This window comes from Bubalus kerabau, chromosome 10, assembly GCF_029407905.1.
Source record: "Bubalus kerabau isolate K-KA32 ecotype Philippines breed swamp buffalo chromosome 10, PCC_UOA_SB_1v2, whole genome shotgun sequence".
NCBI lineage: Eukaryota > Metazoa > Chordata > Mammalia > Artiodactyla > Bovidae > Bubalus > Bubalus kerabau.
In genome coordinates, this window is record NC_073633.1 from 43,933,424 (window position 1) to 43,952,263 (window position 18,840).

At 37.8% G+C, this 18,840-nt stretch overlaps 1 non-coding gene across 1 annotated transcript; it reads right to left on the reverse strand.

The window, feature by feature from the left end:
- Positions 1-17,803: 17,803 nt before the first annotated feature.
- On the reverse strand, positions 17,804-17,886 carry LOC129622185 (small nucleolar RNA SNORD86). Its single transcript, XR_008699862.1, has one exon. It is a non-coding gene; the product is annotated as a small nucleolar RNA SNORD86 (small nucleolar RNA).
- Between the last annotated feature and the right edge of the window lie 954 nt (positions 17,887-18,840).

Here is an 18,840-nt window from a genome sequence, read left to right on the forward strand (position 1 = left end):
ATCTAGTCCCATCACTTCATGGGAAATAGATGGGGAAACAGTGGAAACAGTGTCAGACTTTATTTTTTGGGGCTCCAAAATCACTACAGATGGTGATTGCAGCCATGAAATTAAAAGATGCTTACTCCTTGGAAGGCAAGTTATAACCAACCTAGATAGCATATTGAAAAGCAGAGGCATTACTTTGCCAACAATGTTCCGTCTGGTCAAGGCTATGGTTTTTCCAGTGGTCATGTATGGATGTGAGAGTTGGACTGTTAAGAAAGCTGAGAGCCAAAGAATTGATGCTTTTGAACTGTGGTGTTGGAGAAGACTCTTGAGAGTCCCTTGGACTGCAAGGAGATCCAACCAGTTCATTCTAAAGGAGATCAGTCCTGGATGTTTTTTGGAAGGACTGATGTTAAAGCTGAAACTCCAATACTTTGGCCACCTCATGTGAAGAGTTGATTCATTGGAAAAGACTCTGATGCTGGGAGGGATTGGGGGCAGGAGGAGAAGGGGACGACAGAGGATGAGATGGCTGGATGGCATCACCAACTCGATGGATGTGAGTTTGAGTGAACTCTGGGAGTTGGTGTTGGACAGGGAGGCCTGGCATTCTGCAATTCATGGGGTCGCAAAGAGTTGGACATGACTGAGTGACTGAACTGCACTGAAATATTCTAAAAAAGACTAAAATTTAATTTTATTATATCATCATCCTGCTTTCAGTTTAGGTAAGCTTTCTGTCCCTCATTTTTCTTTTTGTAAAATGTGAAGTTTTACATTTTACATCATTACAAAGTTTTCATCATTGTACTGTTATGACAATATAAATAAAATTATTTTTTAATGTAAAGGATTATTATTATTATTTGCAATATTAGATTTTGTAAGTTCATGATTACCTACAACTCCCTGTCGGAGAGTCTGCTTCTACATTGCACACTAGTCACTTGTTATGCACCTTACCTATCTTATCTCATTAAGTCTTCAAAACAACTTTTCAAAATCAAATTTTTGTGTTTTAATGGCTAAGAAGATTGTCATTTGAAGAGGTTAAGTATTCAAGATGGTGTTGAAACCCTTACCCATCTGAAGTCCACATTTTTCCCCCCATATATCACACTACTTACACAAAGGTTAATTGAGTGTTTTTCAGACTTGCCTCCATCCACAAACAAGAAAATCTCAAAATGTGGCATATGATTGTTTTGAATAAAATATGAGATGATAAATAGCTTTGTTAAATGGCACAGCAACAAGATGTTTAGATTTTTGTGCTGCCGGATTTTGTATTTTATCTTTTTTAATTCACACCAAATGAAAACATGACTTTGATGGCCTCTGTAAAACATGTCGTGTGCAAAAATGAATTGGGAGAGCAACCTAAAATGAATTTACTTCAGGGGATTTTGTGAACCATCAGCTTAGCTTTTAGTTCATTACCATGAGAGATGGATGTGCTAGATAAAAAAAGTAAAAGCTTAGAGTGGTTCTTTCTGACAAATAATGTATATGTAAATACAGGACTATATCTACATATACAAATCTGTATAGCAGATTTCATAGAAACTTGAACTATATAGGAGTAGCCTTAAATGCTTACAGCATGCATCTCATAATGTTTAGCAAATATTAAAATGATCATAAACTAATATAGCAAGCTCATAACTTGTCATTAAAGAAAAATTAAGAGTATGTGAAAAGTACTACTGTAACTCAAAATGTCAAATATCATTGCTGTGCAAGCTTTTCTCTAGCTATGGCAAGTGCGGGCTACTCTAGTTTCAGTGCACAGGCTTCTTTCTAATTGTGGTGGCTTCTCTTATTGCAGAGCTCAGGCTCTAGGATGCATGGGCTTCCGTAGTTGTGGCACATGGGCTCAATAGTTGCAGCTCCAGGACGGTAGAGCACAGCCTCAGTAGTTAGGTTGCATGGGCTTAGTTGCTCCATGGCATGTGGGATCTTCCTGGACCAGGAGTTGAACCTATGTCTCCTTCATTGGCAGGTGGATTCTTTTTTTTTAATTAATAAATTAATTTTCAACTGGAGGATAATTGCTTTACAATGTTGTGTTGTCTTCTGCCATATATCAACATGAATTAGCATATGTATACATATGTCCCCTTTCCTTTGAAACTCCCTCCCACTTCTCACCCCATCTCACCCATCTAGGTTGTCACAGAAAACAGGGTGGAGCTCCCAGTGTCATACAGCTAATTTCTACTGGCTATCTATTTTACCTATGGTAATGTATATGTTTTAATGCTATTCTCTCAATTTGTCCCACCCTCTCCTTTTCCCCTTGTGTCCATAAGTCTCTTCTCTATGTCTGTGTCACTATTGTTGCCCTGCAAATAGGTTCATCAGTACCATTTTTCTACATTCCATATATATGCATTAATATATGATATTTGTTTTTGTCTTTCTGACTTCACTCTGTACAACAGATTCTAGGTTCATCCACCTCACTAGAACTGACTTAAATTCATTCTTTTCAATGGTTGAGTAATATTCATTGAATGCATGTATTTATATGTATATATATGTTTGTGTGTGTGTGTGTGCACGTGCATGTGCATGTACAACAGCTTCTTTATTCATCTGTCAGTGGACATCTAGGTTGCTTCCATGTCCTGGCTATTGTAAATAGTGCTAGCAGGCAGATTTTTTACCACTGGCCACCAGCGAAGCCTCTATATCTTGTGATTTGATATGCCTTTCTCTGGTGATTAATGATGCTGAGCATCTTTTCATGTGCCTGTTGACCATGTGTGCTTTCTTTGGAAGAAATGTCTATTCAGGTGTATATCTAAGATTTTTATTCATGCTTACAAACATCATGTTTTATCTTTTTAGTTATATGTAACTAGTTTACTGCTCATGTGATTAATTCAGAATTTGAGTATTTTAGACATGGTTTCTTTTGTTTTTCCTTTGAGAATTTCCTTTCCATGTATTTTGGCCACTTTCTACTGGGAAAGAAGAATTTATTATTATTAAGAAATTACTATTTATTTTAAAATTGACTTATAGCATATTTATATATTAACAGCAATATTTTTTTTTTCAGTTATAGCCACAGCAAATACTTTGTCCAGTTTATTGCTTTTCCCTCTGGTTACATTTTCCCACAGGTAAAATATCTATTTCAGGCAGTCAAATCCATCAAAATTTTATTCATATGTGTTTTACTTTGTTTTTTTATGCTTAGAATATGCAGTATTCATATATTTTTCTATTTTTTAATATATTCTTTCTTTTAAAGCATTGATGTTCTAATTTATCTAACATTTATTTTGTTATTCTTTCTTAGCATCTTTACACAGCTGAATATTTATCATTTTGAGGTCATAGCTCATTAAATAGGTTTTCCTTGATTTGTCTACTTGTTTTTCCAGGTTCTTTAATCTTGTTGACATCCTTCCAAATACTTTTTACATTGGAAAATGTTCTTGATTACTTGTCTACTGACTTAAATATTATCTGTCTCCTGTTATCAGAATGTAAGTTCAATGAAGATAAGATTATTTTATGCTTTTTTAGATTAATTTTTATTGGAGTATAATTGATTTCCAATATTGTGTTAGTTTCTGCTGTACAGCAAAACGAATCTGTTGTATGTTTATTTAGATAGATAAATATATCCACTGGTGGCTCAGTCCATAAAAATCTTCCTGCAGTGCAGGAGACAACCTGCAATGCAGGAGACCTGGGTTAGATCCTTGGATCAGGAAGATACCCTGAAGAAGAAAATGGGAACACACTCCAGTATTCTTGCCTGGAAAACTTCATGGACAGAGGACCTGGCGGGCTACAGTCCGTGGGATCACAAGAGTCGGACACGACTTTGCGACTAAACCAGCACCACTCTTTTTTAGGTCCTGCTCCCATACAGGTCATTGCAGAATACTAAGTAGAGTAATTTCTTATGTATAGTAGTGTTTATGTTAATCCCAGTCTTTTAGTTCTTCCCTCCCCTTTCTCTTACCCCCTTGGTAACCATAAGTTTGTTTTCTGCTTCTGTGACTCTTTTCTGTTTTGTAAATAGGTTCATTTATGGGAGTTCCCTGATGATCCAGTTGTTAGGACTCTAGGCTTTCACTGCCACAAGTCTGGGGTTCAATCCTTGGTCCAGGAACTAAATTCCCACAAGCTGGGCAGAGCAGCAAAGAAAAAAGGAAATTTTATGTCTTACTTTTCTATGTATTCTTTTAGTCTGATATCTACCTTGTATAAGTAGAAATTCAAATACATTTATTGAATGAATATTTTATTATATCAATTATTATTATTATTGCTTCAAAATGTTTTCATTTTGTGGGAGGATCAGAATCTTTTTATTTTTGAAATGTTTTCATTTTTATTATGAGTTAATTACTCAAGACTATTCTGTCAGTTTATCAAAATAATAAAAATTACATTCAAACTGCCAAAGAATCTAAAAAACAAAACCGAACAAAATTGTATGTCTAAAGTGAGACTTAGAGATGTATCAGTAAGAGAAACGACTTCCAGAGATGCTTGTCAGGACATAGAAAAAAATTTAAATGCCAACAATGTCCTAAAACAAATAAGCACAATTAATCTTTCTCATTTAATTCAGTCCTTTTGATTATTTCTTGTCCTTCTGGATCTTGGTTTACCTTTATCCTTTCTAATATCATCTGGTTTCAGACTAAAAAGAGTTCTAAAAGTTGTTTACCTGGTGCCAGCTCACTGTGGTCCATACATGGTAATGACCCCAGTTTACCTGGTTACCTGAGTTCTTTGAACTATTTCAGCCAGTTTTTTTTTTTTTTTTTTTTTTTTTTTAGAACTCCAAACAAGCAAAATTCTACTCACAGCAGAATAGTTTAGCATATCCAATACATGCTTTTCTACCAAAGCTTTGAAATGGTCCTTCTTTGTTAAAGACTCAATTTCTTGCCAACATCTTATAGCAGAGCCTTGAGAAAAACACTAAGAATTGCTGATAAGATTGAATGTCTCAGGTTAATTTATTACAGTATCCATCGATATCAGAATCAAGAACAGTCAGTGTTCTCTATTGGGATTTAACATGGCCTATTTAATAAAATTATGATCAGTGTTTCCCATATGAGTAAGAACACATCTATACATTTTACATAGTAATACGAATAAAATTTACTTGTATAAAATTTTAATAATGAAACATAAACTTGAATACATTGATGATACATATGACAAAGGGGCAGTTTTCTTGCTATATAAAAGCTTATATAAATCAACATGAAAAGGATCAACAACCTCAAAGACAGGAGAACAAAAGACATGCATGTATGTTTACCAATAAGTTAATATAATAGCATTGCTAAAATTTACTAGTAGTTTAAATGCAAACTAAAACATAATGAAATATAAAATTTTGCATAATGTTGAAACATGATAGATTTATTTTTAAAAAATATTACACAGAGTTTGTGGAACACAGAAACTATGACTAACAGGTGGGAATATAAATTGTTTTAACTCCTTTAAGAATAATTTTGTAATATCTATTAAAATTTTAAGTGAGCAAAACATTTACCCCAGTAATTTCATTTCTAGAAATTTATCCTACTGTTACTGACCAGAGTTGCTGGTGTGCCTTAATCAATAGAAATTGGTAAGAGGCCAGACAAGAAATTCAGGCAAGGTTTCATTGGAGTTTCTGCTGCAGCAGTGGGGAGGAAAACAAGTAACAGGTTACCAAGCTCACTTACTTAGGTGGGCAAGCTGGTTTATTATATGGGGTGATGGTAGAGGTGGGTCCAGAGGTCAGGCCAGAAGGGTGGCTTAGATGGCCTGCCCACCCCTTTGGTGGTACTCTGCAGGGTACATCCGCAGTACCCTGCTTTGGCTCCCAGCTTCTCAGAAGTAGCAGTTGGGCTTTTGGTCTTTTTTAATCTTATTGTCCATAATTTGACTCAACTGTGTATGCACATGGTTGTTTTTAGACCCTTATAGTTTCTTTGTATTTTGTTACTTTAGGAGATGTTTGTCCAGGTGCAAGCACTACAGCAAAGAGTCCTAGGTCCCAGCCTGTTTCACTACAAATACTTGTATAATTACATAGATATATCTATATATATACCTATATTTCACATATATATATATACACACATATACAAGGATGCTAATTACAACATTGTTTATAATTAAAATATGTTAGAAATCAAAATAATCATTGCTATGGACTAGTTAAATTAAAAATGGTTACATTTATATAATGGAATATTATGCAAATATTTAGAAGATTGAGAAAATATTTGATTTAAGAAGACAAATCTTTTGTCACTTAAAACATTATGCAGTTTATGATTTAGATTTTTTTGGAAAGTTATGAAAAATGAACTGTCTTTCATGAAAATGGAAGGATGACTCCAAGGTCAGAACCAAGAGCCAAGAAGGTAGAGCTGAGAATCACTAGATAAATTTCCCAGAGTTTGAAACTTAATCCAGAAAAACCTAACATTTTTCCAGCTGGAATTCAGAACTATTATGTCTTTTTCACATTCACTTCTCCAATTTTTGAACTGGAATTTTTATAACTATTACTCTTTGTTTCAACCTCATTTGAGTTGTCTCAGATGTAGTCAGCTAACTTGTCTCTTTAGTTTCACATGTCAATAGATGGAGAGGAATTATTCCTTAGCAGGTGTCCTTTATTATGGAGAAGACTCCTCTTTCCCTGGGTCTGATTTAGGTTTTGGACTGTGAGTTGATGAGATTATGAAAATTTAGACTGTGACCTGTTGCTGTAATGGAATGAAACTTTTGACAAACTTCAGAGGGTTGAATGTATTTTGTACTTGGAAAGAACATGAGTTATTTTGGGCTACAGGGTAGACAATAAAAGATTAATAAAAGGTATATTTATTATGATGGTTGCATTTTATACACTTCCTCCAAATCCATAGAGAGAGCATCTATCACTTTTTATTTCCTTTGGAAATAACCATGACTACATATATTAGTTTTAAATGACTGAATATGTTAAAATTTTAATTGAAGGCTAATTACTTTACAATATTGTGGTGGTTTTTGACATACACTCACATTAATCAGCCATGGGTGTACATGTGTTCCCCATCCTGACCCTCCCTCCCCATCCCATCTCTCAGGGTCATCCCAGTGCGCCAGCCCTGAGCACCCTGCCTCATACATCGAACCTGGACTGGCGATCTATTTCACATATGATAATATACATGTTTCAGTGTTATTCTCTCAAATCATCCCGCCCTCACCTTCTCCTACAGAGTCCAACAGTCTGTTCTTTATATCTGTGTCTCTTTTGCGGTCTCGCATATAGGGTCATCGTTACCATCTTTCTAAATTCCATATATATGCGTTAATATACTGTATTGGTGTTTTTCTTTTTGACTTACTTCACTCTGTATAAATTGATTTTCAGTTCAGTTCAGTTCAGTCACTCAGTCGTGTCCGACTCTGCGACCCCATGAATCGCAGCATGCCAGGCCTCCCTGTCCATCACCAACTCCCAGAGTTCATTCAAACTCACGTCCATCGAGTCAGTGATGCCATCCAGCCATCTCATCCTCTGTCGTCCCCTTCTCCTCCTGCCCCCAATCCCTCCCAGCATCAGAGTCTTTTCCAATGAGTCAACTCTTCGCATCAGGTGGCCAAAGTATTGGAGTTTCAGATTTAGCTTCAGTCCTTCCTAAGAACACCCAGGACTGATCTCCTTTAGAATGGACTGGTTGGATCTCCTTGCAGTCCAAGGGACTCTCAAGAGTCTTCTCCAACACCACAGTTCAAAAGCATCAGTTCTTCAGCGCTCAGCCTTCTTCACAGTCCAACTCTCACATCCATACATGACCACAGGAAAAACCATAGCCTTGACTAGATGGACCTTTGTTGGCAAAGTAATGTCTCTGCTTTTGAATATGCTATCTAAGTTGGTCATAACTTTCCTTTCAAGGAGTAAGCGTCTTTTAATTTCATGGCTGCAATCACCATCTGCAGTGATTTTGGAGCCCCCCAAAATAAAGTTTGACACTGTTTCCCCATCTATTTGCCATGAAGTGATGGGACCGGATGCCATGATCTTCGTTTTCTGAATGTTGAGCTTTAAGCCAACTTTTTCACTCTCCTCTTTCACTTTCATCAAGAGGCTTTTGAGTTCCTCTTCACTTTCTGCCATAAGGGTGATGTCATCTGTATATCTGAGGTTATTGATCCTGGCAATCTTGATTTCAGCTTGTGCTTCTTCCAGCTCAGCGTTTCTCATGATGTACTCTGCATATAAGTTAAATAAGCAGGGTGACAATATACAGCCTTTTTGATGTACTCCTTTTCCTATTTGGAACCAGTCTGTTGTTCTATGTCCAGTTCTAACTGTTGCTTCCTGACCTTCATATAGGTTTCTCAAGAGTCAAGTCAGGTGCTCTGGTATTCCCATCTCTTTCAGAATTTCCCACAGTTTATTGTGATCCACACAGTCAAAGGCTTTGGCATAGTCAATAAAGCAGAAATCGATGTTTTACTGGAACTCTCTTGCTTTTTCCATGATCCAGCGGATATTGGCAATTTGATCTCTGGTTCCTCTGCTTTTTCTAAAACCAGCTTGAACATCAGGAAGTTCACGGTTCAGGTATTGCTTTTAGAACACTTAAATTCCTTAATCATTGAAAGCAGTATGTGATTCACTACAGTTTATTTTTGGACAGTTTGGACTGCTCTTAGCAACACATTACTTATTAGAAATGCTTTTCTCGCTTTTGTGTAAAAATTCTTATTGTCAGAGAAAAAAAGACAAAAAATGAAAGGCTTATCAGCTCTTACAAAAATATTTTTCAGTCTTTCCTGAGGAAGGTAAAGAATAGAAAGAAAAGCAAAAATTACAAAGTGAGAGATGTTTTTCATGCTTGTCTAAATTTTGTGCACCTATGAATCTGTATTCCAATGAACCTGCTGTGTGTACTGCATGGGTTTTTAAAAATCTTTTACTTGTTTGCACTATGCAGATCATATTGCAAAAATAACTTTGCTTATTTCAGGATGCATAGTTATTAATAAATGTGTCATGATGCCTGTATTATTAAAAAAATCTCTGTGAAACTTGGCTTCATGCTGTCTGTACTGTAAAAGGCTATAGTGTAGCAGATAAAAATGGAGTCTGTAGTCACTTAAAGTAGCATGTTGAGGGTATACTATTAAAGCTAATTTATATATTATTTTTTTCAGTGTTGACTAGATCTACTTAAGCACAGGTGCCCAGTGTCTGTGCAGACATGCAGCAGATATGAATAAAGAAATAAATGGTGGCTGAGAATATGGAGTCAGAAAAATGACCTCAAATTTGCAAAGTAATGGGCTAATAATGATAAGCATGAAAGATATTCTGACTGAACAGTTTACTGAAAATTTTAGTAATTCTTCACGTAGCTCTGAAATGGTCAGTGAAATATTTCTAAGGGTTAAAAATCTATGAAAAATTATTTCTAAAATATTTTTTGCACTAAAAATAGCTTAGACTGCTTGCCTACCCTGTCTGATAGTTTATCTTCAGTATACAATCCTTGTACAGATGTTATTGCCTGATGTTCAAGTGAACACTTTAGAAACCACTTGTCAGTTAAATCTTTGATCCCAGTGGGTGTATTGATCACAAATTATTTTCTTTTTCTAGAAAGTTGAGCTCAGAAAAAATAAAAATATAATAATAAAAACAAAACTGAAGCAAGTCATAATAGGCTGCACCTTTCCTTCATCTCTTCAATCCCCGCATATGAAAACATCGAAGGGGATTTCACATAAACTTTAACCAGAGAGGAAATAAGATGTGGGATCAGTTGTTTTGATGTTAAAATATTAGAGCTAGAAACATAATGACTGGAGAGGAAGCCATTGCAATAATAACATGTGAATTCAGGTAGGCTATTTTTGATTTGTTATTGTAGATTTTAAAATAAAATATTTGAATTGAAGATTAAATGTTTCAATGCTTTTATAATTGGCATTTAAACTGATTTTAAAAAAACTTCATGGAGGTTGACACCAAAAATAAAAAATCCAAGTTACCTAAATATGTATGTAGAAGGTAGAAAATAAATAATAGTCAAAAATAAAAGCCTGTGTCATTCCAGGAATAGTCAAAGTCAGTTGTCCATTACCTTTTCTGAAGTTGAACCTGGAGAAAAATCAGCTGACCAATTTCAAGGCTAATGTAAGTGGAGAACTGCCACATTTAAGAATTATTACTATAAATCAGCAAGATGCAGACTCTGTATGCAGTCAATTTTTGGTTACCTGAAAATTGACTACCTTATTGGGGATAACCTCCTTTGCCCCCTTCCCAATGCCAGTCTGTTTCCTATTTGTTCATCATTTTGCTTTTAAAACTATAATAGTAAAGACATTATAACTGCATTAACCAAAGAGTGCATAGCTCACATAATGTCATTTGTTGTTGCTATTGGGCAAAAAAGATGTTTGAGAGATTATCTCTGAATTTGATTGATCAGTGGAACATTTGATTTAGTAATAAAGTTTACTATTAACTTTATACCAAGATGGCTAATTCACAAATGTTATAAAATGCTATTTTAACTGGTTTTGAAGATAGGCATCAATTTTATGGAAAACTGTTTTACTTCATTTTCTTCTCTTTGTCAATGAACTGACAGTTGACCAACAACTTAAGACATCTAATAAGTTTTAGTTGTCCACTTATCTTAGCTTCAGAATTGGTCAGCTGATTTTTCTCCAGGTTCAACTTCAGAAAAGGGCAAGAGATTTCTGATGAGACATTTGTTAGCATAAAAAAAATGAGTGCTACTTTAAATAATTTCCAATATTTATTTTGAGGTAGGTTTCAGAACCAAATTTCCATATTCTAATGACCTTAGACAGGTTCAGTTCAGTTCAGTCGCTCAGTCGTGTCCGACTCTTTGCGACCCCATGAATCGCAGCACGCCAGGCCTCCCTGTCCATCACCAACTCCCGCAGTTCACTGAGACTCACGTCCATTGAGTCGGTGATGCCATCCAGCCATCTCATCCTCTGTCGTCCCCTTCTCCTCCTGCCCCCAATCCCTCCCAGCATAAGAGTCTTTTCCAATGAGTCAACTCTTCGCATGAGGTGGCCAAAGTACTGGAGTTTCAGCTTTAGCATCAGTCCTTCCAAAGAAATCCCAGGGCTGATCTCCTTCAGAATGGACTGGTTGGATCTCCTTGCAGTCCAAGGGACTCTAAAGAGTCTTCTCCAACACCACAGTTTAAAAGCATCAATTCTTCGGCGCTCAGCCTTCTTCACAGTCCAACTCTCACATCCATACATGACCACTGGAAAAACCATAGCCTTGACTAGATGGACCTTTGTTGGCAAAGTAATGTCTCTGGTTTTCAATATACTATCTAGGTTGGTCATAACTTTCCTTTCAAGGAATAAATGTCTTTTAATTTCATGGCTGCAGTCACCATCTGCAGTGATTTTGGAGCACAAAAAAATAAAGTCTGACACTGTTTCCACTGTTTCCCTGTCTATTTCCCATGAAGTGATTGGACCGGATGCCATGATCTTAGTTTTCTGAATGTTGAGCTTTAAGCCAACTTTTTCACTCTCCTCTTCACTTTCATCAAGAGGCTTTTTAGTTCCTCTTCACTTTCTGCCATAAGGGTGGTGTCATCTGCATATATGAAGTTATTGATATTTCTCCCGGCAATCTTGATTCCAGCTTGTATTTTTTCCAGCAAATTTGGAAAACTCAGCAGTGGCCACAGGACTGGAAAAGGTCAGTTTTCATTCCAATCCCAAAGAAAGGCAATGCCAAAGAACGCTCAAACTACCACACAATTGCACTTATCTTACATGCTAGTAAAGTAATGCTCAAAATTCTCCAAGCCAGGCTTCAGCAATACATGAACCGTGAACTTCCTGATGTGCAAGCTGGCTTTCGAAAAGGCAGAGGAAACAGAGACCAAATTGCCAACATCCACTGGATCATGGAAAAAGCAAGAGAGTTCCAGAAAAACATCGATTTCTGCTTTATTGACTATGCCAAAGCCTTTGACTGTGTGGATCACAATAAACTGTGGGAAATTCTGAAAGAGATGGGAATACCAGACCACCTGACCTGCCTCTTGAGAAATCTGTATGCAGGTCAGGAAGCAACAGTTAGAACTGGACATGGAACAACAGACTGGTTCCAAATAGGAAAAGGAGTACGTCAAGGCTATATATTGTCACCTTGCTTATTTAACTTAGACAGGTAATGGACAATTGACTTTGAATACTCCTGGAGTGACACAGGCTTTTCACAGTTCTAGACACTAGAAGTCCAAGATCAAGGTGTCAGCAAGTTCGGTTTCTCCTGAAGTCTCTCATCTTGACTTGCAATGGCTGTCTTCTTTCCTTTGTCTTCCCATGAACTTTCCTCTCTGAATGTGCATCCCTGTTGTGTCTTTTAAGGAAACTAGGCCAATTGGATTAGGGTCCCATCCTGATTACCTCATTTAAACTTAATTAATTATATAAAGTCCCTGTTGGCAAACACAGTCACTTTTTAAGACACTGGGGAGTTAGGGCTTCAACATATGAAATTTGACAGGACACAGTTCAGTAAGGCACAGAAAAATTTTCTTTTTTTTTAAAATTTAAATTTATTTATTTTAATTGGAGGCTAATTACTTTAAAATATTGTATTGGTTTTGCCATACATCAGAAAAGTTTTCGATGGTGTTCTTGAGAACAAATAAATCTATATAAATAAAATTTAAATAAACTCACAGAAGAGGTAAAATTTAAGCTAGTAAATCTTGAGCAAAAGTGTATAAACAGTGTAAGGCAAAAAGCAGATATGTTAGAGTGAACCATGTTTCAGTTCAGTTCAGTTCAGTTCAGTCGCTCAGTCGTGTCCAACTCTTTGCGACCCCATGAATCACAGCATGCCACGCCTCCCTGTCCATCACCAACTCCCGGAGTTCACTCAGACTCATGTCCATCGAGTCAGTGATGCCATCCAGCCATCTCATCCTCTGTCATCCCCTTCTCCTCCTGCCCCCAATCCCTCCCAGCATCAGAGTCTTTTCCAGTGAGTCAACTCTTCGCATGAGGTGGCCAAACTAATCGTTCCATGTGAATGGAACATATGTGGCAGAAAGGAAGTGGTGGAATATGAAGATGGTGGCAGTTTGGAAAAGAACTTTAGAACATCCCTCTGGGACATGCTAAGATAGCTTAACTGTGACCTATTAACCTCTTTAATTTAGTCTGTGGTCAATTCACTAGATGAATTTTGTTTACATCTCAGATCTGTTACTTTTGTCTGACTCTGCCACCTTAGCTAAAATATTCCAGTCTTTCGTGTAGGACTCTGAAATGCCTCCTATGTCATCCTTAGGATGACAATCTTCAACATGTCCCGGAAGCCTTGCATTGACTAGGCCCTACTTCTCTTTCAAACCTCAGTTCTTTCTGTAGTTATACCAACTTTGTCTAAATCTTATCCATATACCCTGTTATTTTCACCCCCAAACATTTTTATATGTTTAAAGTGAAGTGAAAATTGCTCAGTTTTGTGTGACACTTTGTGACCCCATGGACTGTAGCCTGCCAGGCTTCTCTGTCCAAGGAATACTCCAGGAAAGAATACTGGAGTGGGTACGTTCCCTTCTCCAGGGGATCTTCCCAACCCGGGTATTGAACCCAGGTCTCCCACATGGCAGGTGGATTCGTTACCACTGAGTCACCAGGGAAGCCCAAGAATGTTGGAGTGGGTAACCTATCCCTTTTCCAGCGGATCTTCCTAACTCAGGAATCAAACCAGAGTCTCCTGCATTGCAGGCGGATTCTTCACCACCTGAGCTACCAGGGAATCCATGTTTGGAACATTCTATTTGGAGTGCTTTTTCATCCCCTTTCTTCCTAATTAAGGTTGACTTATCCTTCTGAACTCAGGTCATATCTTCTTCCTGGAGAATTATTTTTCTACATTCCTAACTAGATTAAAGACATCTATTATTTGTTCTTTTTTTCCCCCCATACATATAAAAACTTTGGCATTGTCTTTGTCTATAAATGAAAAGAAGGCAATATTGTGAAAAGCTGTTCTGTGTGTGTTCAACACTATTATTTGTTCTTTTTTCCCCCAAACATATAAAAACTTTGACATTGTCTTTGTCTACAAATGAAAAGAAGATAATATTGTGAAAAGCTATTCTGTGTGTGTTCAACACTTTAAAAAGAATAAGAAAACAATGCATGGCATGTGCAGAACATCTTTTTTAGAATTTATAAATTACATATATTTAATTCAGTTCATTTGCTAAGTTGTGTCCAACTCTTTGTGACTCCATGGACTGCAGCACACCAGGCTTCCCTGTCCTTTGCTATCTCCCAAAGTTTGCTGAGAGTTTCAGCAAACTCATGTCCATTGAGTTGGTGATGCCATCCAACCATCTCATCCTCTGTTGCCCCCTTTTCCTCCTGCTTTCAATCTTTCCCAGCATCAGGGTCTTTCCCAAGGAGTCAGCTCTTCACATCAGGTGGCCAAAATATTGGAGCTTCAGCGTCAGCCCTTCCAATGACAAAATCAGTCCTTCTAATGAATGAACATATATTAAACCCTATATTTAATGAACATAGAAGTCAATATATGTTTAATGCACATAGAAGTCAAGGAAGGACCTACTAGCCAATTGTGAGATCATTTGAGCATCACAAAGAATAGTGAATACAGTTGATTGAAATATATTGTCTAAAAATGAAAAAAAAAAAGCTGTTCTAAATTAAAGTTGCTTACAGCAAAGCAACAACTTAATGCAATGACTGATCCTTGATATAATAGAATTGAAATGGCCACAAATTCTTTCCCTCTCCTTCCATTATGAAGCGAAGTTTATTCCCTAGTCCCTGAACGTAGGCCAGCCTTGTGAATTGCTCTGACAATAGACTGCAGCAGAGCAGAAGCAAGACAGTATCCATTCCCAGGCAAGGTTTTTGGCTTGAGTTTAAGTTTCCTCATCCAAGAACCTTCAGCCTTTGCTCTTGGATCCCAACTTCTATATTTTAAGAAATTCAGGCTACACTCCCAAGTGATTGATGACCACATGGAGAAAGGTCCTGTGAAGTGAGAGGTCATTTTGGATATTCTTGTCTCAGTTAACTCTCATCCGAATGCAGCCGTGAGTGAACTCAGCTAGTGTCATGTACACCAAATAGAAAAACCAGTTGAACTTGCCTAAATCTCAGACTACAGAGTCATGTGAAATAATAAATCATTATTGTTTAAAGCAACTAAAACTCTTTAGTGAAGCAGGCGATAATGAAACATAAGATATCCTATACCAACAAACAAAGCAAAAACAGTTTTACAAGAAAGCAAATGTGTCAAAATGTTAATAATTGAGGACTCCAGGTGAAAACTATGAGATTATTCATTTTACTATTCTTTGACTTATTCTGAAGCTTTTTTTTCTTCAAAATAAAACAAAAGTAAAGTAGGGTTGAGCAAATGAATACATGAGTAGTAAATGAATATATTGTGATGTTAGAGACCATCTCTCTCAATAAGTCTTCACATCTCACTTAAATTTATACACTGTTCTCACCAAGCATTTCCTATTTTCCTTCCCTGATTTATTTTTTCACATAAAATTATATTATATTTATGTGACAACTTAGATCTTTAAATTTTTTTTTCATTGGGGGATAATTGCTTTATGATGTTGTATTGGTTTCTGCCATCCAATAGCATGAATCAGCCATAGGCATACATATGTGCCATTCCTCCTGAAACTCCCTTCCATCCCTCTAGGTTGTTACAGAGTAGTGGGTTGCATACTCCGTATTATATAGCAACTTTCCACTAGCTAGCTATTTTACATTTGGTAATGTATGTTGTTTCAATGCTACTCTCTCAAATTCATCCCACCCTCTCTTTCCCACACTGTGTCCACAAGTCTGTATTCTGTGTCAGCGTCTCTATTTCTGCCCTGTGAATAGGTTCATCAGTACCATTTCTTTACATTCCATATATATGTGATACTATATAATATTTGGTTCTCTTCCTGACATGCTTCACTCTGTATTACAGGCTCTAGGTTCATTCACCTCACTAGAATTGACTCAAATTCATTTTTTGTCTATGGCTGAGTAATACTCCACTGTATATATGTACCACACCTTATTTATCCATTTATCTGTTGACAGACATCTAGGTAGCTTCCATGTCCTAGTTATTGTAAATAGTGCTGCAATGAACACTGGAGTACATACATCTTTTTCAATTATGTTTTTTTCAGGTATATGCCCAGTAGTCAGAGAAGGCAGTGGCGCCCCACTCCAGTACTCTTGCCTGGAAAATCCCGTGGATGGAGGAGCCTGGTAGGCTGCAGTCTATGGGGTCACCAAGAGTCAGATATGACTGAGCGACTTCACTTTCACTTTTCACTTTCATGCATTGGAGAAGGAAATGGCAACCCACTCCAGTGTTCTTGCCTGGAGAATCCCAGGGACGGGGGAGTCTGGTAGGCTGCTGTCCATGGGGTCACACAGAGTCGGACACGACTGAAGTGACTTAGCAGCAGCATGCCCAGTAGTGGGATTGCTGGGTCTTTTGGTAGTTTTTATTCCTAGTTTCTTAAGGAATCTCCGTACTGTTGTCCATAGTGATTGCATCAATTTACATTCCTACCAATTGTGCAAGAAGGTTCCCTTTATCTACACTCTTTCCAGCATTTATTGTAGGTAGATTTTTGTTGTTGTTTGTTTGTTTTGTTTTTATTTTTATTCGGCTCTAGGGAATGGGATGGGGAATACCTGTGTTAAGTTATGCCCCACTAGGGTCCATTCTAACTTTCCTTTTCCGATAGCTTTCAGAGATTTTCTTTTTTTTTTTGGAGCCACTGCTCTTGCTGGCAGCAGCCTCTTCAGGTCCACTGCTGAGTGGCTCCTCCTTGGAAGACAATTTCCACTTTTTCTTGGTGACCCTCTTGTTTTCTGATTCATCAGGGTCAGTAACTGGCTCCTCTTTGGGAAAAGATTTCTTCCTCTTGGGAAGACTTCCAGTACCAGCTGTCTCTTCAAGATCACTACTAACTAGCTCTTCCTTGGAAAAAGATTTCTTTTTCTTGGGTTTGGAAAAAGAGACAGAAGGGCCTTCCATTCCATTCTCCTGAAGAACCTCCTGAGGCTTTTGCTTTTTCTTCTTTTTGGGTCTTTCACTTGTCTCCTCACACTCCTCCGGGGCACTGCTATTTTCTGAAGAAGACAGGGCAATCGCAGCCAGCCTTTTCTTTTCCTTCTTCAAGCGTTTCTTCTCCTGTTTCTCGAGCTTCCTAGTAATCTCAGCAGCCGCTTCCTCTGCCTGAACCATTGCCTCCTTCATGACATCCAGATTCTTTCGGGGGATTTCTCCAGTCTCATAGAAGGACAGCCGCTCCTCAACTTGTTCTCGAAGCTTCTCCCCAAAAACACTGGTGGGCACCTCAGAGAAGCAATCTATTCGTGAGGCAATACTGCATTTGTTTGCCAGGTATCGGGAGATGCAACCTTTGTTCTTGGCAGCTGCTCGGCCAATGAAGGTAGAGTGGAAAATGAGTCTGTATTTTGGGATGTTACCCCTTGTCTTCAAGGCTCTGGGAGAAGAATATTCAGTGGAGACTTTTAAGATCAGAAACTTCAACGGTGTTAGCTAAGGCAGTGCCTCCCTTCCCTTTCCCCACAATTTCCAGAGTGAGCCTCAGGCCAGGTTGGGTTTCTACCCCACCTCATGCCAACCCACCACTCCCAGAGGAAGAGGGAAGGCATCCAATGTTGCTGACCTGGAAACTTGGTCCCTTTGCTGGGCCCAGGGAATCACTCAGACACAAGGACTGGCCATCACCCCCATAGCAGAGGCCTGTATAGGTCAGGGAGTGTAGGTAGATTTTTTTGATAATGGTCATTCTGACTGGTGTGTGGTAATACCTCAATGTAGCTTTGATTTGCATTTCTCTAATAATGAACAATGTTGAGCATTTTCTCATGTGTTTGTTGACCATCTGTATGTCTTCTTTGGAGAAATATCTGTTTTGGTCTTCTGCCCATTTTTTAATTGGGCTATTTGTTTTTCTGATATTGAGCTGTATGTGCTGCTTATATATTTTGGAGATTAATCCTTTGTCAGTTGCTTCATTTGCAATTATTTTATCCCATTCTGAGGGTTGTCTTTTAGTCTTGTTTATTGTTTCCTTTGCTGTGCAAAAGTTTTTAAGTTTCATTAGGTCCCATTTGTTTATTTTTGTTTTTATTTCCATTAATCTAGGAGGTTGGCCAAAGAGGATCTTGCTGTGATTTATGTCAAAGAGTATACTGCCCATGGTTTCCTCTAAAGGCTTTATGTTTTCTGACCTTACATTTAAGCCTTAGCCATGAAATTAAAAGATGCTTACTCCTTGGAAGGAAAGTTATGACCAACCTAGATAGCATATTAAAAATCAGAGACATTACTTTGCCAACAAAGGCCTGTCTAGTCAAGGCTATGGTTTTTCCAGTGGTCATGTTTGGATGTGAGAATTGGACTATACTGAAAGCTGAGCACTGAAGAATTGATGCTTTTGAACTGTGGTGTTGGAGAAGACTCTTGAGAGTCCCTTGGACTGCAAGGAGATCCAACCAGTCCATTCTAAAGGAGATCAGTCCTAGGTGTTCTTTGGAAGGACTGATGCTAAAGCTGAAATTCCAGTACTTTGGCCACCTCATGCGAAGAGTTGACTCATTGGAAAAGACTCTGATGCTGGGAGGGATTGGGGGCAGGAGGAAAAGGGGATGACAGAGGATGAGATGGCTGAATGGCATCACTGACTCGATGGATGTGAGTTTGAGTGAACTCCGGGAGTTGGTGATGGACTG